This window comes from Bactrocera neohumeralis, chromosome 3 (assembly GCF_024586455.1).
Source record: "Bactrocera neohumeralis isolate Rockhampton chromosome 3, APGP_CSIRO_Bneo_wtdbg2-racon-allhic-juicebox.fasta_v2, whole genome shotgun sequence".
Taxonomy (NCBI): Eukaryota; Metazoa; Arthropoda; class Insecta; order Diptera; family Tephritidae; genus Bactrocera; species Bactrocera neohumeralis.
In genome coordinates, this window is record NC_065920.1 from 18,273,872 (window position 1) to 18,296,656 (window position 22,785).

At 35.2% G+C, this 22,785-nt stretch overlaps 1 protein-coding gene across 2 annotated transcripts in view; it reads left to right on the top strand.

Annotated features, from left to right (window-relative positions):
* The first annotated feature begins 144 nt into the window (after nucleotides 1-144).
* LOC126752261 (ets DNA-binding protein pokkuri) overlaps nucleotides 145-22,785 on the top strand; it is an 81,462-nt gene continuing 58,821 nt past the window's right edge. The window contains exons 1-2 of one of the 2 annotated variants that reach the window (XM_050462957.1): nucleotides 145-947; nucleotides 2,166-3,374. The gene's annotated coding sequence lies outside the window, so the exon portion shown is untranslated. Of the gene's footprint in view, nucleotides 3,375-22,785 lie in introns of both variants that reach the window. The other variant, XM_050462956.1, reaches the window with a different exon arrangement.

The following is a 22,785-nucleotide window of genomic DNA, read 5'->3' on the forward strand; positions in this document are numbered from 1 at the left end:
TTTTCGCCCATGCCACCCAACAACGGCGCACAGACGGGCAACCCTGTTCGTTCGCTCGCTCGTTGGCTTGCTGCTTTTGATTAACTAAAGGCGATGTGTGAAAATTTATTGTTGTTATTTGTTATTTGCCTGGCGTGCGTTTCGGTTGTGTGGAGTGCCGTCGGGTTTAAAATATATTCTATTCTATTATTTTATTATCATTTTCAATATAGTAAATGTGTTGCCGAAAAGCTACAGAGTTTTGAGCGCGTAGCGATAATTTATGATAAACATTCTTTTGTGTTTGATAATGATTCTGATGAATTCTATTGCTTTCGCATTACGGTGTCAAACATTTTGGTGACGAGTGAGTGGAAGTAGGCAAAGTGCGCAATCAAAAAAAAATAATTAGAACGAATTACATGACAAATACAAAGCATAAGTGACGTAAAGTGCCGGTTGCGGATGCGGATGTGGATGTAAATGTAAATGTAAAACAAAAATAATATAATGACATGCAAGAAAAATTAAAATGAAATAACAACAACAATGCAATATTAATAAAAAATATGAAAACAATTTAAATTTGAAATAAACTTTAAGTGTGGCAGCGATTTTTTATTATCAACAATTATAAATATATATGTATGTAAATATAACTAAATATAAATATATATGCAAAGAATTTGCAACAACAACAAAAAAGAACACGAAATTAAGCAGTGAATCACGCTGCGCTCGTTGGTCGGTGTATAATTTCGTCGATAAATATTTGAATTGCTTTTGTGACAGATAGGAAATAGCCGAGCAAACACGCTCGTACTTACACATACATAAGTGAGTTCGTATGTACATAAATGTATGCCGCTGTATCAACTAAGCAAAGTAAAGTCAACGTATGACAGACAGCTGAGCGTTTAGTGGAGAAACCGAAATCGGAAATAGCACAAAACATTTGTGGCGTTTAGGTAATAAGCGAAAAAAGAGTAAATAGCAAAATTCGCGAACGCGCGTGTGAATTTGGAATTTTTCGACGCTTTCAATTGCTTTTATTTTCACGCCTTCTTTTCTTTTTTTGGCACTTTTGTTTGCTTAATAATACATTTATTCTTGGTAAAGCACATTTCTAATGCTAATAAAAGCGCCATACAAAGTGCATGAGTAAGCAGCTAAAGCAAGACAACAAAAACAAGCAAAAAGTTATAAAAACTAAAATACTTGTGCAAATCGCCAAGCGGAAATACCATTTGACCCAACACTCGAGCGGGTGCAAGTGCCAGCCAGCTGAGCACAAAGCGGCGCACGAGAGCGTTGATGAACAATGCGACTGGATGGGCAGCGCTTGCTACAGACTACACAATAATAACAGGCGCTGAGTGAGAAAAATAGATAAATAATTATATGAAAAGTAATTAATTATAAATTGAAAAGGAACATTGATGAAATATAAATTGAAAGAAAAATATATAAAATAAAAGTAAAATACATAATATAAAAGAAAAAAATTATAAAATAAAAGAAAAATTTATAAATTATAATTTAAAAATAAGAATACAATAAATAAAAAAATTTCAAAAAAAACGCTAGTGAAGTGCAAAAAATTACTTACACCACGGATCACAGGCCATAATAGCAAAAACAAGTGCACACAACTCGTACAAAAACAATAAAAGAAAGGATCAAAATAGAAAAGTCGAAGAAAGAGCGGAAGTGGCAACACTAAAATAACATAAATCAGCAGGCAGCACACAGCATAGCGGCTTGGAGTGGCTCTGTCATACACAACGACGTCCCTAGAAGCCCCGCTGTTAAGACGCTTCGACCTACCAGCAGCCGCTTCGCGGTGTCATTGAGCTTTGGCCAATACAGCTGGGGTGTGCTGATTGCATTGTTGATGCACTAGCAGTGCAACACAAGCATAAGTAGAACGAGTACAAGGAAGAAGAAGTACGCGCGTTCACAAGGAAATGTGGTGGCAATAAAGCATACATACATACATATGTATGTACACAAAAGCAAAAACGAAAAAAAATTGTGTGCGCAACAGGAAGAGTTCTGCTTTCACGCGTGTGTAAACAGACAAATATTATATATAATTTTAGCCAACAAGTTGAGGCAATTTGAAGCAATTGGAGGCGGGAATAAGAAGCAAACAAAACAAATAAAGACAAAATTTATATTTGCAGCTTTTTGTATTCGAGAGAAGAATAAAAAAAAACTTTGTAGTGAAAAAAAAATTGCAGCCCCAGAAAAAAAAATAAAAAAATATACAAACAATTTTATTAACGCCCATAACGGAAATCAACAACAACGACGTTTAATAAAATAATATTATACAACAACAATCATAATAAAATACAAAAACAACAAGCGTAAGAATAAAAGTCAGTAATCATATCAGTAAACAATCGGTCGTCTGCTGTAGTAGTCTCACAGACAAGAGATATAAATAAATAAAACGTCGAAGATAGCAGCGCAGCGCAGCGCTCGTACTGCAACAATTACAATAATAACAACAGTTATCACAGTAATAAACAGCAAACCATACAAATCGTCAGTCGAACGTCAGCAACAAATCAACTCACACAAGTCAACAGAAGCGGAGTGTGAGTACACATACAAATAAACATACACACTTGAGTACAATAAAAAAAAAAAAAAACAAATGAAAACACAATCAGAACATATAATAACACAAACCTAAAAGAAGGAAAAAAAAACAAAAACAACAATAGTTCAACAAGCAGCTTCGTCAAGCACTAAGAAGAGAAAGGCAATAGCAATAGCAATAACAACAATCATAGTCGCCCCAAATTGTACGCGACTACAAACAAACAGACGGAAAACCGAACGTCCGAAAGGCGGAAAGGCAGAAAGCTAAGAAACGCAATCGCATAAGCACTGTAAGCAGCAAGCGAGAACACAAACAGATAGCCAACCAAGCAGCTGGCTGGCTATATACGGCGGGCGGGAGTTAAGCAGGCGGACAAAGTCAACGCAGTCGACCATTTAGCCCCCAACAAACGCCACCAAGCTTGGCCCTGTGTATTGCACGCGCAGCCGGCAGACAACTGTGTTCTGGATCTGGACATATCCGCTTCCGCATTGTGTTTGGCTTCGCATTTCTGTTCTGTTCTTTTACGCTTCGTTACACACATGTGTACGTAGTTACATAGTAGTTCGTTTACGTCTTTTGGCATTTTGGTTTTGGCAAAGAAGACGGTCGCCAACAAGTCCGCGTAGACTACATATGCTACACACACACATCTAACGTTTTGTTGTTAGCGGAAAAAATAGAAAACTTGATATTTATTGGTTTCTCAGGAGCGGGCTCCATTTAAGCATAAGAAACGTTGTAGCAGTTCAACTTTACATGCAACATATTGTACTTTAAGGTAAGTTACAGCACTAGTTGAGTAGTAAATCAAAATAAATATATGATTTATTATTTATTATTAATATATACTATATATTACATCCTCTGGCTCTGCGTGAGCGCAAGGGTCACAATGAGGCTCTTCCGTTTATATCAGTTTTGTGCTAGTTTCTTGATGTGATGCCAACTTTTCTGAACCTTAGATATATTTCGATGTCCAAGTTCTTTCTCCAGGTTAGCTTCAGTCGGCCTTTCCTTAGGCTGCCTTATGGATTCTAGTCGATAGCGTTTCGGTTGTTTATGTCTGGAACTTGTAATACTAATCACTTATGCATAATTTTTCTACAATTTTTGCTATTGTTTCACATATGTACATACATATTTGTATTTTATAGTTTTGTTAGCTAGTCTTGTTTCTAATCATAAACGAACTTTAATTGGGATCAACAACTTGAAAGTTCGAATAGCATTGTTATAATTCTTATGTCTGCTGAAAAGAGCTTGCAGTTTGTGGAGTTATTTTCTTCTTCTTTACTTTATCTATAAAGTGCATCGCTCAAATCTTCAGATAAGTCCTTCGGCTTCCTAGATATGTTTTGTCAACTTTTTGTCAATACAGATGGACACATATCTTCGGCGACTTCATCTGCGTCCTTCTAAGCTTCATCTTTGAAAGCGCAATGGCCGATCGTAAAACACCAACGTTTACTTTCCTATTGTAAACAAGTTTACCTTTAGGTTTTAGCGTACTCAGTTCTACTTTATCATTTATACTGAGTTTTCTGAATAGTCTGCTTCATCTTTAAGTTGATTTCGGTTAAAATTCTTTGTTTTTTTGTTTGTTTTTGAGTCGCCTTTATTATTGTGAAATCTTCTTCGTTGACTCGTTTCCTAGAACTCTGGCATATGAGTAGTTTGTTTCCAAATTACCAAAATTTTAATTGTATCCCCTTTACAAATCCGTTCTAACCATTTGAAAAGTTTTTGCGCACTGTATTTGTTCTTCTGACCTACCGATCAAGTTGGTTTTCTATATACCAGATTTCGTTCTGTCACTGATTTTAATAATTTTGGTTTACTTTATCTATCTGTTTACATTTTCTACTAATATGGTGGAAAATTTTCAATGTTGAAAGTAATTTTCTGTTTTGAAAAATCACTAACCACTTAAGATAAAAGAGTTGGCTTATTCTTTATTAATTATGGTTTTGAATCGGATGTACCATATCTTTAAAAAAATAATTGGGATTTATGCCCCAGTTGTTGGTAAACAGTTCTGTTTCGTAATGGCTGAAAGTAATTTATGCCTAAAAACGAACACAGACTGCAGTATATAAAGTTATCCATTTCGAGGATCTCTACTTTTTTGAAGAAAAAACACAGAAGCTTCAAATTGAATGGGAAATGTTTATTATCATTCGAAATAACATTCTTTGGCATATATTATTGGAAGATTACCTCTTTCAATTCTAGAATTAATGTTCATAGACTTAACTAAATAAATAAATTGTTAGTCGCGGCTACGTCTCAGATAGTCCATCCGTTGAGTCCAATTTTCGATGGATTGTTCGGGCATTTCGACTGGAAACTGGCGAATAACAAGCGTGATATTTTGCTACAGGTCCGAATCGAAGCGGAATTGTCCGCTAAGACTTTAGACTTTACATATCCCCACAGGAAAAGTCTAACGGTTAGTACAAGATCTTGGTGGCCAGTCGACCGACCCAAAATGTGAAATTATCCATTGATTGATGCGATGTGTGGGAAGTGGCGCCGTCTTGTTGAAACCAAATGTTCTTGAATCTCTTCAAGTTGCTCTTCGTTCCAAATGCGGCTTGTTTTGTTATGCTTGTTTACATACCCATTGTGCAAGAAATGGTCCTCATCGCTGGATTGGGCGAATATTCTGGCGCAATGTTTTTTTGTATATATTTTTTATACCCTGAACAGGGTATATTAAGTTTGTCACGATGTTTGTAACACCCAGAAAGAAGCGTCGGAGACCTTATAAAGTATATATATAAATGATCAGTATGTTGAGCTGAGTCGATTTAGCCATGTCCGTCTGTATGTCTGTCTGTCTGTCCGTCCGTCTGTCTGTATATATTCGAACTAGTCCCTCTCTTTTTAAGATATCGTTTTGAAATTTTGCAAACGTCATTTTCTCTTCAAGAAGCTGCTCATTTGTCGGAACGGCCGATATCGGACCACTATAACATATAGCTACCATATAAACTGAACGATCGGAATCAAGTTCTTGTATGGAAAACTTTCACATTTGACAATGTATCTTCACCAAATTTGGTACAGATTATTTTCTAAGGTAACAATGTAATCTCCGAAAAAATTGATCAGATCGGATTACTATAGCATATAGCTACCATACAAACTGAACGATCGGAATCAAGTTCTTGTATGGAAAACTTTCACATTTGACAATGTATCTTCACCAAATTTAGTACAGATTATTTTCTAAGGCAACAATGTAATCTCCGAAGAAATTGGTCAGATCGGTTTACTATAGCATATAGCTACGATACAAACTGAACACATAATTACTAAAAGAAATGCACCTGTGAAGGGTACATTAGCTTCGGTGCCGCCGAAGTTAACATTTTTTCTTGTTTTTATACACAAACAACACATTTTTGCTTTTGCCTAAAATTTTATAGTTTTATTTCAAACCAAACAAATTACGTGCAATTTTTATTACGATCATATAAGACGTTAAAATTTTCTTTTACAACCTTTTTTAATTTCCTATACTGTCTAACAATTTCGCAATTCTAAAAATAATTGTAATTTACCCCAAAATATGAATAACGCAAGTCATTGCTTAAATTGCACGACAAAAATGTAGAAACATCTATGAAATATGTTGCTATTTCCCTTTTGATTAGAACCTTATCGGCTTCATCGGCAAGAAGTACTAAAAAATACGACTATAGGTATCGACTAATTTCCTCCATGATTTATGGGTGCAATATATACGTATGTATGTATGTATGTACATACATATGCGCAGCACCCCTTGTGACGACAATGGCTAAAATAAAAAAAGTACAATTATTGAAATCGAAATAAAATATGGTATGGCAAAAGCGGCAAAGGCGGCAATACTAGCACAGCCAGCGCCGATCACTTGTGCTCACATAACGATCAATAATTGCGGACATAAAGTGCTGAAGTGCAAATTGCCATACGCTGGCAACAAAAAGGGAAGCAAAATTATACATTATAAAAAAATTTAATAAAATAATTAAGTTTAAAAAATAATAAGTGCGCCACATAAGAGTCTGTGTGCTCAGTTGTAGGTACAAGTGTTGTACATATGTATACAAACTTATGTATGTATAATATACATTGTATATACATATATATATGACGATGTATGCAAAATGCGAAAAGTATTTCCTTATACTCGTATATGCGCGCCGCTGCACTGTGGTGTAGTCTTATCGCTAATGGCGCAAAACTAAAAAGAACACACAAATTATTAATACCTACATATGTATATACAAACATTTGCGCCTGCAAATGTTGAAATGCTCCAAAAAAAATAAAAAATATATATGGAAAAATAACGTATAATTTGCGGCAGTTCCTGCTTCTTCCGCGAATTCCGCATTTGATTGAATATTTTATTATCGCAAGTGCTAAAGCTATTGATTGCATGTGTATATATGTATATATAGGAGGTATGCAAATACATACATATGTATATGCTACTTATGTATGTGCGCGCTAGCCTGCACCTGATCGCGCGTCGCCTACTGCCCACACCGCGCGCTTGTAAGTACTTACAGCGCTCGACTAGTAATTGCATGTGTATGCGTGTGTGTAGCTATGCGCGCTGCTATAGAAGCTAGAAATCGTGGCGCGTCGCCTGCTACCAACCCTTCCGCCTACTCACAGGACGTCAAAACGCCAACGCCAACGCCAGCGTCGTCGTCGTTGCAATTAGCGTACGATTAAAGTGTGCAAGGCGCAAGACGCGCGGCAAACCGCTTAAATTACAATTGTGTATGCATGTGGGTGGGTGTGTATGTGCGCGCACGAATATATTGCATGTAATAGCAGGCGTCAGTTAGATTTGCTGTCGTTAACTATTTCTCTTTCCTGGTTTTGATTCTGGCTGGCTGATTTGCGCGCGGTCTTCCCGCCCCTCCACAATTTGCAAAGAAAAGCGCGGCGCACAGAAGAAACCGAAAACCCGCAAACATATGTGCATACGTAAATACAGTCGGTTATATGTATGTATGTATGTTTGTAGAAACAGACACAGAAGCGAGGCAAAGCAAATACAATAAATTAAATTCACTTCCGCATTGCTCCACAAATACAGCAACAGCAACAGCGACACAACACGACAGCAGCAGCAGCAGCAGCAGCAGTGGCAACGACAACGTAAGAGCGCAATAGCAATACGACGTACAAACGAACGAGCGCAACGTCGGTGAGGAAGACAACGATGACGATGACGACTACAACGACGACAACAGCGTTGATGAAAACGACCAAAAACTATGCGCGAAAAGTACTGGTCGCCGCCGTCACCGCTGTCATCGTCGCGCGCGTCGTTTTGGTGTGCGCCTCAACCAAAGCTAGAAGCAGCAACTAAGTGGGAAAGCTGACCCGCGTAAGTCACTTGCACACTTTCAGCAAAAAACTTAACTGCGAACATAAATTACGAGTACGATGTGGGTTTGCCGCATGCGCGCGGCGTTCTGTCCCCCCCATTCAGTGTCTTGGTTAGACGCGCGGTCGGTGGTTTGATTGGTTGGTCGATCGGTCGCTCGGTCAGTTAACCAAGTGATCAGTTGATAGGGAACGGAGACGGCCCAGTCGTGCATGACCAGTTTCTGCTGGCGCGGAAAGCGTACCGACGTTTCATAGGAACTAGAATATATTTACATAATGTGATGTGTAAGTACATGTATCTCGGCCACAGATGCTACACGTCGATCGTCTTGAACGCTGAGGCAGTGTGCGAATTCACGCGAAATATGAAATAGAATTATAGATTTTTGCTTTGGGGGGTAGGTAGTGTGGAAAGACTTCCTGGTAACAGCTATGAGGTTCCAACTTACAAGTGGATGGAACTGATATGAACTTATACGTTTGTAAGATGATTTCAAAATCAGATTTGCTTTCTCTAAGTTGGTAGTACTGTTAGTGACATCTATGCTAAATTTCACGTCAAAATATTAATTAGTATTATAGATATGCGTCGTTTTGTGAGGCTCTGAATTCTTTGATTTTTACTATCTCTGAATTTATTGAACAAAGAAGTGGGATAATGCACCATCTCATACTGTACTTCCACCATTTCGCCACATTTTCAACTCGTTCCGCAACCACTGAATTCGCCTGATTTACCTTCGTGTAACTTCTGGCTATTCAGCAAACTCACATGAACACTCCGTGGACATCGTTTCGACTCAATTGAGGATATAAAAGCTGAATCGAAGAAGGCTCTGATGGCCATCACGACGGAGACTTTTTCCAAGTGCTGTGATGACTGGAAAATTCGTTGGCATAAGTGTATTGTAGCGGGAGGGGATTACTTTGAAGGAGATGAAATGGACAAAATTCACCTTTCAATTTGATCACAGTAGTATACACATGTATATATACATACGTAAAAAAAAATCATGTCATTAGCCTTGATATGGTTTAAAACCCCTTAAATACGAAGTATTCTAATCGCCAACTATATTTGGTTATAAAAAAACCAAGTTCTCAAACCAAAAGTTCCTTCCAAATTTCACTCGAAAACTATACGATTTTGAATTCCATAAGAAAAACCACGGATTCGGTCAAAATCGTTGGGAATGTTCTCAATCGGTGCCTAACAAAAAAAAACTTGCGGTTGGAATAATCAGTATTCAAGTGATTTCTAAGCCAAACAGGGCCAGTATATGAAAGAAATTTTTTATAGAGCGACGAAAATAAGTGGAATTGCTTGGAAGTAACGAACTTTCCGACTAATAATACTTCTTTAAATATAAATCTTTCTTGAAAATATTCTTGCCGATCATGAACATTATCGGTATCAAGTAATTTTGATAAAGCGTTGAAGCAAAGTGACGAGTTAACCTTTCAATTCGTAACTTTCTCCGGTCAAAAAGTATGGATTAAGCTTTAAAAACCTTTTCTAAAAATCGTATATGCAAACTCATACGAAATTAAGAAATTGTATTGCATAAGCTCCTATTTGATGCCTTACCCTACTTTATAATTTCTCACGAAAGCCCATACCGATCCGTACATACCCACTGTATGCCTGACATGCATCCATGCGAACGCAGCGTAACGCCAACCCAACGACCGCAACCAAATCTCAATCTCAGCGAACTATGTACTATAGTATGTGTGTGCTAAAATAAGTGGAAAATGAATAAAGTAGGAAGTGAAGCGCTGAGCGCGTTGCAGTCGAAGTCACCGGTGAGCGTGAACGCGGTGGAGAGGACGGCGAACAATGAGAAAAAGAAAGGCGAAACAGCGGTCAAAAAGACAATGACTACGAAGAAAATACAAGTATTGAAGTCCGCGCAGGGAAGGGAATCAACAATAATAAATAAAGTGCAGCACACGCTCTCTTACATGCTCTCTCTCTCGTGCTGCACCGTGCATTACACTTGTAAGATTATAAATTGTTGTAAAATGAGTGAGCACATGTTTAGTGGATGCGAGAATGCCTACATCAGGACTGAGTAAAACTCCGAGATGTTGAAGAGCGCCTCTGTGCAGGCTGAGAAAAATGTATAACTTTATCGTAAGCGCTAAAGAAGCCGCATTAAGAGAGCGCGCCTGTTCATTTCGAAGAATGTGCGGAATTTTTTATTTGTGTGTGTAGAGAAATAAATAATTATTTGCATTTTTGCAACCTGAAATGACTAGCGCAAAAAAAGGCACGCTCTTCGGAGAGCGCGCTTGAGAGCGAACCAATGATTGTGAGCGGGCGAGTTTACGAGCGAAGGCGCGATCACTTGCTGCTGACGCATAAAGAAATCAATTATATTTACTATTTTCTGCGTGGAAGCTTGAGAGCTGACTTATGCGGTAGCTTTATCTCAAAGTAAGCTTCGGCTTCTACTAACTAAAACAACAAACAACTGCGCTGTGATCGGCACAGCTGTGTTGAATGTTGTGCTCACGCTCTGTGCTTCGTAAGCGGGGACACAGGTGTGCGCGCGGTATTGTTGATGACGACGTTGGAAACAACTTTAAGGCGTTTGGGGCAAGTAAGCAAGTCATAGCCCGTCGCCATATACGGAAATGAAACTAGTTTAGTGATGTTTCACTTGACTTGGTATGGATGTGCTCCACTTACAGCAAACGTACCGACTATAACAACAACAATGCAAAAGACTCGCGTAACATGACTGCATAAGAAGGAGTTGCAGTTTTACTTATCTACTTACTTACTGACTTTGCGGGTAACCCATAGGTGGAAATATAATATGCTGACTTATAAGTGGAGGACTTATCAATTGTTCAGTAGGGTATTAAGCTATAATGAGAAATGGCATAACATAACATAGCATAACAGAGCATAAAGTAACATGGCAGATATGACATGACATAATAACGACATGACATAACATAACATAATTTATCATAGCATAATAACAGTTTAATATAACATGATATAACGTAACATAACAGAAAATAACGTAACATAGCATAGCATGGCATAACAGAACATAACCTAACATTGCACAGCTATGTCATGCAAATCATAACTTAACTTAAATTAGTGTAATAACATAACATAACATGACTTAACTTTGCATAACATAACCTAACTTAACATAGCAGAACATAACATAACTTAACATATCAGAACATAACATAACTTAGCATAGCATAACATAATATTACTTAACATAACATAACTTAATATAGTCGAATATAATATAACTTAGCATAACATTGCGCCCTTCTGTTTCTTTGAAGGTTCGTTAACTTGAAAGAAGAAGTGCTGATTATTTCAGCTTATGTATGTGATCGCCAAAAATAGCAGTGAATTTTTTGCAAATCGTCTGGAACAAATAAGAAACATGCGAGTTTGCTACAAACATACACAGTTATATCAGCAGTTAAAATATATATTCATTTGAACGAATATACATATTTATAATTTATCAGCGGTTCGATGACTAAATTGCTTTTTTAGGCATAAAAGTATGTTCATTTCATTGGAAGGCGTCTTATTTATTCTTCAAGTTCTTAACGCCTTACCAAGAAGCAGCTTATCTGTTTCTTGGTTAAATAATTATGAAAAAAAATTATTAATATTTTATTTTGGGTCCTTACTGCATAATGACCGAGTGAAGTTGGTGAATTATCGTTATTATTTTTACCAGTCACTGAATTTTTTAGACCCCATTTTAAGATTAGGAGATATGTATTTTCGGTGAAAGATTTCTAACATGGTTCAGCCTAAATTTGCAATTTTGTTGATTTTAGAGCTTATTTGATTGGGAATGTGGTTATTTTTTCTCTTCACTTTTTTAATATTTTCATTTGCTGAAGATATCGAAGGCCGTCCAGAACGAGGCATGTCTTCAACAAACTCTCGACCGTCTTTGAAGGCTTTGTACCACTCATAGGCTTGTGTTTTTGAATCGCCGCAAGCCTTTTCCAACATTCACAACGATTCCGTATTTTGTGGTATTCTTCTAGTAAATCGGTTATCTATTTTGAACTTGGTTGCTTGGTCCATCAAATAATGTAAACTATAAGTGCTAAAGAGCATAGAAAATTCAGTTGGTAAAACATAATAATACTGGCTTATTCCTCCGTTCAAGCTTTATCGTATCGAAATTCTCTATTTAATAGTTATTAGTTTAAGTCTTCTTCAACTGAATCCATTGACTTTATTCAAATCGGCGTTTTAAGGTTATATAAAATGTTCCGAAAACTAAAAGCAGTATATTTTTAAAAGCTTTTATCATCATTTCTAATTTTCTTGAAATATCCATTATGGTTGCTATTTGAGTTTGAGGTTATGTAAACTGTTGCAAAGATTTCCTTGAATTTGTAAAGCCTCAATTGTACCAAAATTCGATTTTATTGTTGATTAATTGTACCGAAATTCGGTATTTTTGTTGATTAATTGTACCGAAATTCGATATTATTGTTGATTAGTTGTACCGAAATTCGATATTTTGTTGATTAATTGTACCGAAATTCGATATTATTGTTGATTAATTGTACCGAAATTCGGTATTTTTGCTCATTAATTGTACCGAATGTCGGTGTTATTGTTGATTAATTGTACCTAAATTCGGTATTTTTGTTGATTAATTGTACCGAAATACGGTATTTTTGTTGATAAAATAAAACAACACTTTGAATTTTCTTAAATTAAACCCGTTCGTGCGCTTTGGTTGGAGAGCACACAATTTGAGGTTATGTTTAATATTCGGAAAATTTTCTTGTAAAGGCAAAATCAGCTTTATACCGAATTTCGGTATGTTTTTTGACAATTTCAAACTCACATTCCAATTTTATTGAACCACAACCATTTTAGCGGTTCGAATTGGAAACCCACAATTTGTGGTTATGTAAACCGCTCAGAAGATTTCCTCAAAAATATAAAGCTAAACTGTCTAGCTGAGAAATTACATAACTGCAAATATTTCGTGACTAAATACACACACAAAGTGTAATGTATAAAAACCGACAACAACAACAACGAAATCTAATTCAAATATTTCTGTGTGTGCCAAAGTTTTCTAAGAAGTAATTTCTTTTCATTATGCGCACGCCAACACAACCAGTTTCACCTGCGCATATCAATATTTACATAAACATGCATCTGTCTATAACGGCAAACATACTTATATACATACACACAAGTATGTGCACACAAATAAACTTTAAGCTGCGCTTCCTTATACTCTTACTTACCCAAACACATGCTTAGGTGCATATAGAGACACCCAGTAATACATACATACATGTGCACGTCAGAGGCACCTAGCTGACCCATTTTTTATTGTGCCTTTTCTTCTATTTTCCTTATTTACTTTTACATCACTGTTACAATATTTCACCAATCGAATTAATCAATTCCGCTTTGCAGCGAGTAAAAGAGCCAAAGTAAAGTGAACCAAAGTAAAAAGTTATCGCCCGATCGCACACACACACACCACCACCACACGTGTGTATCTGTTACATATGTATGATCGCGGTCTTGGCGGCGTTCGTTTGCTGCTTTGTTGGCCGTTGGCGCTTGGCTGGGTGACCGGCCAGTTGATTGTCTGTCCGTGTTGTTGCTGTTGTGTTGAGCTTAGCTTTTATTGCTTTCAGCTGTGGTTGGTGCTGTTGCTGCTGTTTTTGTCGTGTTGACCCAAAAAGCGCAGCTTAACACACAACGCTGCACGGCAATTGATAGATCGTTTGCGCGTTCAGTCCATATTCGCATAACTGGGTAAATAGTAAAAAGTATGTTTGTATGTGCTGTTTGTAGTGAGAAAAGAAAAGAAAGGTAGCGAGCAGGAAATCAGTTGAAATAGTAAAAATGCAACAACAAGCATTCAAAAGTAGTTAAGAGCAATAAAATTAATTAAAAATCACTCGCTTTTAAACAATATTGATATTAAGTTAAAGGTTTAACACTTTGGCGAGCGCATAGTACGAACTTATAGTCTTATATTATAGTATATAGAAAGTGTGCTTACAATTATTAACAAAAAAAACTTTTTGAAATTCCTGTAATAGAAGTTTGTTGGCTTTTTTTATTTTTTGAAAATATGTAAAATTTATTTTAGATTTTAATTAAATATATATATTTTTTTAATATTTTTTTTTAAATTTTTTGTTCTTTATTATTTCAGTTTTGCCTTCTTAGCTTTTGACTAGTTAAAAATTTTGAATATAAAATTTTCACGTCTATTTCCATAGCTTTTAATTTTTTTAGATCTTTTAATAGTTTTTTCGTTAAAATTTTGCTCTTAAATTAAAGTTTTTTATTTTTTTTGTATGAATATTTTTTTCTTTTTAGTTTTGTTCTCTCGGCTATGGATTAGCTATTCTTTTGAATTTTTTTTTCTTTTGTATAATTTTTTTCATGTTTGTTTTCACAGATTTTAGAGTTTTTAGATCTTTTAATAGTTTCTTCGTTAAAAGTTTGTTCTTAAATTAAAATTTTTTATTTTTGTTTTTTGTTCAAATTTTTTTTTACTTCTGTTCTCTCAGCTATTTTTAAATTTATATTTTTTTCTTTTTTTCATGTCTTTTTCCATAGCTTTTAATTCTGTTTTTGATATTATAATAGTTTTTTATTTGAAAATGTGTTTTTAAATTATTTTTTTTTTATTTTTTTTGCATAATTATTTTTATTTTTTGTTTAGTTCGGTTCTCTCAGCTTATCAATTTTTTTTGAAATTTTATTTTTAAATTAATAGTTTTTCCTTTGAAATTTTGTTCTTAAATTTAATTTTTTTTGTTTTTCTTTTGTATAAATATTTTTCTTTTAGTTTTGTTCTCTCAGCTATTGAGTAGCTATTTTTTTTTTAATTCTGTTTTTAAATTTATATTTTTTCTTTTATATAATTTTCATGTCTGTTTCCGTAGCTTCTAATTTTTTTATTTTTTAATAGTTTTTTCTTTGAAATTTTTTTAAATTATTTTTTTATAAATATTTTTTTTTTAGTTCTTTCCCAGCTTTGAATTAGCTTTATTTTTAAAGTCATATATATTTCTTTTAAAAAATTTTTTAATGTCTGTTTCCATAGCATTTAATTTTTTTTGATTTTTTAATATTTTTTTATTTAAAATTTTGTTCTGAAATTTAAAATTTTTTTGTAGCAATATATTTTTTTTACTTTTATTCTCTCAGCTATGGAATAGCTATTTTTTTGAAATTTTGTTTTTAAATTTTTTTTTTTTTCATTTGTATAATTTTTTTTCATATCTGTTTCTATTTTGTTTTTAGATTCTTTAATAGTTTTAATTTAAAATTTTGTTCTTAAAATTAATTTTTTTTAAATGTTTTTTTGTATAAATTTTTTTTATACTTATTCTCTAAGCTGTTGAGTAGCTACTTTTTTTTAATTTTATTCTAAAATTTATACTTTTTCTTTGATATAATTTTTTTCAGCTTTCGATTAGCCCAAATTTTTTCATCTATTATGTCCAGTTCGGTTTTTTTAATATATTATTTTTTTTTTTGTTTTGATTCAGTTTTTAGCTTAAAACTTGTACCGAAGTACAGTTATGATCGCTCTTTCAATCTTTAATCACTATTTTTTCTATCAGAAATATATTTTTGACTTCAATTTTAGTCATATTACTGCTGGTATATAACTCTCTTAGTTTAAAGCAATTATAATAGAAAATATGAATATGATACGAATCGAACAAACAACTGGTATAAGTCGCTTATGTTATCAAATAAGGTTATAAAAGCGTAAATTTACACCAATTCCATTGAATATCCAGCACACGCCTAAACTGCCTAACTTTGCTGTGGTATTACTAGTTAGTTTTTAAAGAGCGGCGAATCGAACAGGCAACTGCTATAAACGAATATAGTATAAATAATCGTGTAATCATATAATGGGTTAATATAGTGGATAGCCACTACTTTCTTGTTTTGCTATCAACTGCATAATTTTGTACTGGTTTCATTTAAAAATTTTGTTTCCTAGAGACACATCATAAAAATTTTTTCTTCCTTTATGAAATTCCGAAAAGTGTGGAAATCGAAAAATGTTCTCATAACAGTTGGTTTAACAAAATTTTGTGACCTACATTTGGGCCTGGTCTATTAACTGGTAGCAATTTTGTCAGCTGTAACTAGGAGCGAAACTATGTCATTGTGCAATATTATTGCTCTGAAGCGTAAATCCGAAGCTTTTACTTCAGTACGTATATAATATTTGGTGAATCGATTAAACAAAACCCACAAACTAAATTATAAAACTGTCCACCTACTAACCACCATTGCGACTGTCTCAACTTAGCCAAGCGTCCAACCTGTTGCGTGACAATACCAACAACCCACACTACTCATTTGCTGACTTCGCAGACTTTGCACATCGTCTACTCGCTTGTTGTTGGGTCGCTGAATTGCTTTTCTATTTTTTTGTAATTTTTTCTTTACTTATTTAATTTTTTTTTTTTGGGATTCCCATACGAGGCGCATTTCTTTTGCTTCCAAGCAAGCCGGTTGCGCATGTAATTTTGACGGCGGCGGCGGTGCTGTGTTGTAACTCGTGTAAAATGTGGCAACACTTTAGCCACCAACCACATTACTATCACTAACAGCAATAACTACAACAGCAACCAAAACTATTTTACGTGCAATCAAAGCCGAAGATATGAAGTCACTTGAACGATCAGCCAAGTAGACAGACAGACACAGAGTCGGTGAGGTAGTCGACTTACAGCTTTGCTGCTTTGTTTACTCGGCTAAGAAAGCCGACGATGAAATTGGTAAAAGTACGCCATGCAACAACAACTACAACAATAACAACAACAGCAATGTAAGCAAGTAAGCAACAAACCAAAATCCAAAACCAAAACCGAAAGAAAAAAGTTAGTAATAATAAGAAAAAAATTAAAGAAAAACAACAACAACAACGAAAACTGTGACTTAACAAAGCAACGCTGTAAAATGCACCTAGTAACCTGTTGTTGTGAATTATGTTACGAACGTAACGTGTTTCAAAATATAGGAAGTCACTCGCGCTGTTACCGGCGCAGGCGCAGTCGCAGTCGCAGTCGCGCTCGTCGCCGCTTCGGTTTCGGTGTTATCGCCAACAACTTTACCCAGCTCACTCACCGCTTGGTTAGCTGAATTTTATGCATTTATGCGGTGTTGTTGTTGTTGTTGTTCTTATTGGTTTTGCTGTTATTAACGTTTGTTTGCTGCCGCGAGGCAAGCGCGGCGCTGCTGTTTAACGGTCTTACGTATCGTGCTATTATCTAACGTTGGCTGACGACGAGACTGGCTCAAAGCAGCGCAACAACCGCACATTACATGCTCACGTGCTTATATGCGCATACATATGTGTGTCATACGTATGTGTGTCGATATGTATTATACATAGTTTTCCGCTTATACACTAGGCCTTTGGGGCTGTGGGGCGGCCGTGTGCACACAAGATATGCCAACTTGCTGCGATTTGCTTTGCATTTGTTTTTGTTGTTGTATTTGTTGTTTTCGACTTAAGCGTGTGGTGCGGTATGGCACATATTTTCCTTCACGGCAGCACAACACACACAATTAGGTAATTTCACAAGCTCGACTGACTAACTTATTGAACTGCATTCAGTTGGGAGCTGGAGGTGTGGAGCTGGGGCTGTGGCTGAGGCGCTGGCTTGTAGCAGACAGTGTGTGAATGTTGGGTTTTTCTTTCTTTCGCTTGCAATTTCTTTTTGTGCCTACAAAGTTTCTTTAAAATAAAAAAGCTACACCGAAGCTATTACATATACCCTTCACAGGTGCATTTTTTGTAGGAACTATAGGTGTAACTTGCAGTTGTAATATTTTCTTGCCACGCTGTTTGATATAAACAAGTCGAGGTCGAGGGAAAAATATATTTTATGCAGATCTTTATCTTGATTTTGATCAAGAGATTGTCGCACTGCCTTGAAAAAGAATGCACCAAATTTCATGTGGATATCTTGTCAAATAAAAAAGTTTTCCATACAAAAACTTGATTTTTATGGTTTAGTTCGTATGACAGCTACATATATGCTATAGTGGTCCGATCTGCACAATATTTTCGTAGATATTGGGTAGTCGAAAAAGTCTTTTCGTATTTCTAATTAAACTTCGACTTATTTTCTTTATATTTATAATCAACTTTAAAGAACCAAATATGTACCATTTCGGTCGACCACTTTTTGCCATTTTTCCGCTAGAGACATTATTCCATCAGTGTAAAACTTTTCTGGTTCTCGGCCAACATAACTCCTTAAGGGAGTTCTGCATTGACCAAAACAAATGGTAGTTCGATGGTGCAAGGTCAGGGTTATATGGTGGATGCATCAAAACTTCCCAGCCAAGCTCTCCCAGCTTTTGCCGAGTCATCAAAGATGTGTGTGGTCTAGCGTTGTTCTGATGGAAGAAGCCCTTTCTGTTGATCAGTTCTGGCCGTTTTTTTTTTTGGTTGCTTGCTTCAATCTCATCAGTTGTAGATAGTAAAATGTAGAATCAATCGTTTGACCAGGCTGGAGCAGCTCATGGTGGATGATTCCTTTCCAATCCCACCAAACACTCAGCATAACCTTTCGAGGCGTCAATCCTGGCTTTGCGACCATTTGTTGAGCTTCACCACGCTTGGATCATGATCTTTTTTGCACATTGTTGTCGTATTTGATCCACTTTTCGTCTCCTGTTACCATTCGCTTCAGAAATGGTTCGATTTAATTTCGTTTCAGCAAAAAATCGCAGATGCTATTCGGTCCATTAAACTTTTCACAGACAATTCATGTGGTACCCAAGCAACGAGCTTCATTTTGTAGCCAGCCCTTTTTAAATGGTTCAAAACCGTTTAATGTTAAGTTCCTTAGCGATGTCATGGCTGCTTATGTGACGGTCCTGATCAATCTTTTCCATAATTTCATCGACTTTTTCAGCGATAGGTCGACCAAAGCGAGGTGCATCGTTCACATCGAGATTTCCAGAACGGAAGCGGGCGTACTATTGTTGTGCTACACGAACTGATACAACATCGTCTCCGTAAACTTCACAAATTTCATTGCTGGCTTGCATGGCATTCTTCGCTGTTTTATAAAAAAAATTCAAAATTTAGCGAATTTCTTCATTATTTTCACTCATTCTTGAAAAGCTGTAACTTTTTTCAACTTTCCCGAAATTAATTTTTTTTGTTAAATGAAGCTTAAAATCTCAGCTTTCCAACACTATATGGCATGACACAATGTGATTGGTAGCACTGGAGATTTACGACTGCAACGACATCTATTGACGAAATACGAAAAGACTTTTTCGACTACCCTATATTACCCTATTCGGGGTATAAAAAGTTTATCACAAATATTTGTAGCTATGTAAATACCATATATAAGTTTTCGATCTTATATATTTATATACATATGTACATATACATACATATGTATGTTTCACTGCAACAGCCTGACTTACTTACGGACTTGTTGACCTGCTGCTAGCTGTTATAACTTCAGCTTTAACTGTTGCTATTTGTTTGTTGTTGCTATTGCTGTTGCTATTGCCAATATCAGGTATATTACGTTTTAGGGTAGGAGTTAACGGTGTAACCTCTTTCTTGTGAGCGGCGGCTGGTCGCAAAATAAAAATAAAAAGCACAACAACACGAAAAAAACTTAAAGGCAGCCAAATCGAAGGAAGTGTTTGCTCGCTAGCTGCCGTTTGTCTAGCCGTCCGTCCGCCTTTACGTCAGCCCAGCTGTCTGTTAGTGTGGATTTCGTAACGACCACAAATAGCTGTAATAATATTAGCTGGCAAAAACAACAATAACAATAACAATAGTTCCCGCCGCCAGACGTTAGCGGCAAAAGTCTTAAGCAAAGCAACAAGCAAAGTAGTAGCAGCAGCAACAACAACGACAATAAAGTTCGCCTACTTAGCGCTGCATATACACGTAAGCGTCACAAGTGCCACACGGTAGTACGTTTGTATGTTTGAGTGTGCGCATGGCGGACGTTGGCACAACGCGACTACCTGTTGTGCACAATCCCAAAGTGTTCCTGGTCAGCACCAATGCATTTGCCGAAATATTATACAAATAAACACAAAGCGACCGACAGCAAGTACTACGAGCTGGCGAATTTATAAAGGCAATTACATGCATAAAACAACAACAAAACATATCTACAAATATATACATATGTCTGTGTGTGAAAAAGCATTGTGACCACCTTTTGGTGCTCTTATAACACCTGAGTAACGGTGTACTTTGCGCGGCATTTTCCAATAGATTTGCACCACTTTCAAAGGAAACTATTTGAAATGGCATAAACTAAATGCTGCATTGTGCAACAATAACAATAACATTAAACGCAACAGAGACATTTCCCGTGATTAGGACATAGCAGCGACTTCGCAGACACGCCACAGTCGCTTGTACGGGAAATCATGTAATCGTAGCGCGTTGTATAGTTGTAAAGGCGAATGTAATTGGGAAAGTGAAAACGTTAGACATGTGTGAAATGGGTTAATATCTGCATATACAGGGTGTGTTAACTTAAAGAGCGTTTTCTAAGCTAAAGTAAAGCAACAACACTGTATTTTATATAAGTACCTTTGGGTATAAGGTTTTTCCTCCATTTGCTTCTTACAATTTACTTGAACTCCTTTTTTAATACGATATTAATCAAGAGCATTCACTTAACTGTCACTGCAAAATTACTTTTTTCTGAGTTTTTTAGTCCTTTTTCGAACAATGTTTGCCTTGAGCGTTCCCTTAAGGGGTTACAAGGATTTCCGTGGTAAAAAATAGCCTATTTGAATATTTTTTTCTCATATAAAAAATTCGATTTTTTATTAGAAAATTATTAGAAAAAATAATTAAATTTTAAATTTTTATTAGAAAAAAATAAAATTTTTTTTAGAAAAAAATTTAAATTTTTATTAGAAATTAAATTTTATATTAGAAAAAAAATTAATTTTTTCATTAGAATTTTTAGTGTTACAAACATACATTATTAAAAAAATTCTGAAATTTAAAAAAAAAATTTTAAACTCGCCATTGCGACGCCATTTCCGACGACCCCTCGGAAAAAATGCGTCCCCGTTGGCAAAATAACTCTTTACAAGTTCATCTGAAGTGAAAAAATAAGTGTTTATTTAAAACCTTAATTTACGAAAGGAAACAAATTGAAAACTGGATTTTTGGCAGACATTTTTACAAAAAAATGAAAATTTCAGCGAAAATTTCGCGAAATTTTTTTTTTAAATAGTTGTAATTGAAAAAAAATCCTTCGTCCAAGTCTTTAAAAATTGTATCTCAAAGACCTGTGTAAAATTTCTTGAAAATCAGTTAAGTAGTTCTCGAGAAATCTTGCCAACCTGGTTCAAAAACACAGTTTCGAGAAAAACGCGTTTAAAGACGGCCCACTTAGCATAGCTAGCCTCGAGCGCTCAAGTTCTAAAGGCTGTTTCTCCGAAACTATTACTCGGATCAACTTGAAAATATGGGATAATATGCTAGAGGTCTCTAAGTGTTGTAGACAATAAAAATTCGATTTTTGTGAAATCCGTAAACCCATGCAACGCCTTAAAATTAATGTTTCTACGTTCATTTCTCTTTCGGTGGATATCTTAATTTTATTATCTGAAGTTATACCGTTCTGTTAGGCGGTGGTTCCCAGAAGAGCATCCTACTCATTATTCAGTCATTGATACTGTTAAAGGACTCATCCACTCAATTCTGTTTCCAAGTTACATATAAATTTGCATTGTCAAGCTATGGTCGTCGAACCAGAATTTCTCAATCGTTGTTATGATTTCTACGTGATGAAATCTACTATATATAAATATAGCAAATTCTTGTTTTTAATTTGAGTTAATTTAGCTTTCAATGATTTTCAACTAGATTTAAAGACAATATTAGAAAGCTTTTCAATAATCTATGATCTGAAGTGCGTTAAAAAGAGTCTTGTATCAGCCTTTCAAATAATAAGAAATTATCAGAAAATTAAATAACTTTCTACTAAAGTAGTTTGTCTTAAAAAATCGCTTACCTCATTTTGTCTGTATAATATATACTATTCATAAATAAATCAAAGCAAATAAATCTTGTATAATACCTCACCGCAACAGTGATATCTTGTGTCTATAAAAATGTCGCTATCTCGGAACATTAATCAAGATTTCGCAAAACATTTCCGTTCAAACAAACGCCTTTATGTCTCTAAGGTCCTAATAAAAGTAAAAAAATGCTTGTTTAAGTAATCATTTATTGGCTTTCATTAATAGTACGTAGTAATTTTTAAATATAGACATGCATTGTAATGATCATCGATATACAAATTTAATTATTATAATCATTATGAGCTTGATAATCATTATGATTGTGCCGACGACACCACAAACCTCTTGTTTGTTTATCCATGCTGTTTTTATTGTTTTTGTGATAAGCATAGTTGGCAATTTTCGATAACAACAACACTTGTAAATAATGAGTTGAAAGTTGTTAGCAAAGTAGAAATCGAATTATTTTATTGATTAGCTTGGCGGACGTCATTTCCTTACAGTTCTGCGTCTGAATGAGTTGACAAATTAAAAAAAAAAAATTAAAAAGAAAGTCAGTAAGAGTTGCAAATTTACTCGATATGTTTTTTTTTATTAATTTGCACTTAATTATTTTCGAATAATAATTTATTATTTAATTTCCTCTTCTTCTTCTTATGGAGCCTAATCTACGCCATTTCCTTTTCTAGCATACCAATAGATTAGAATTCAC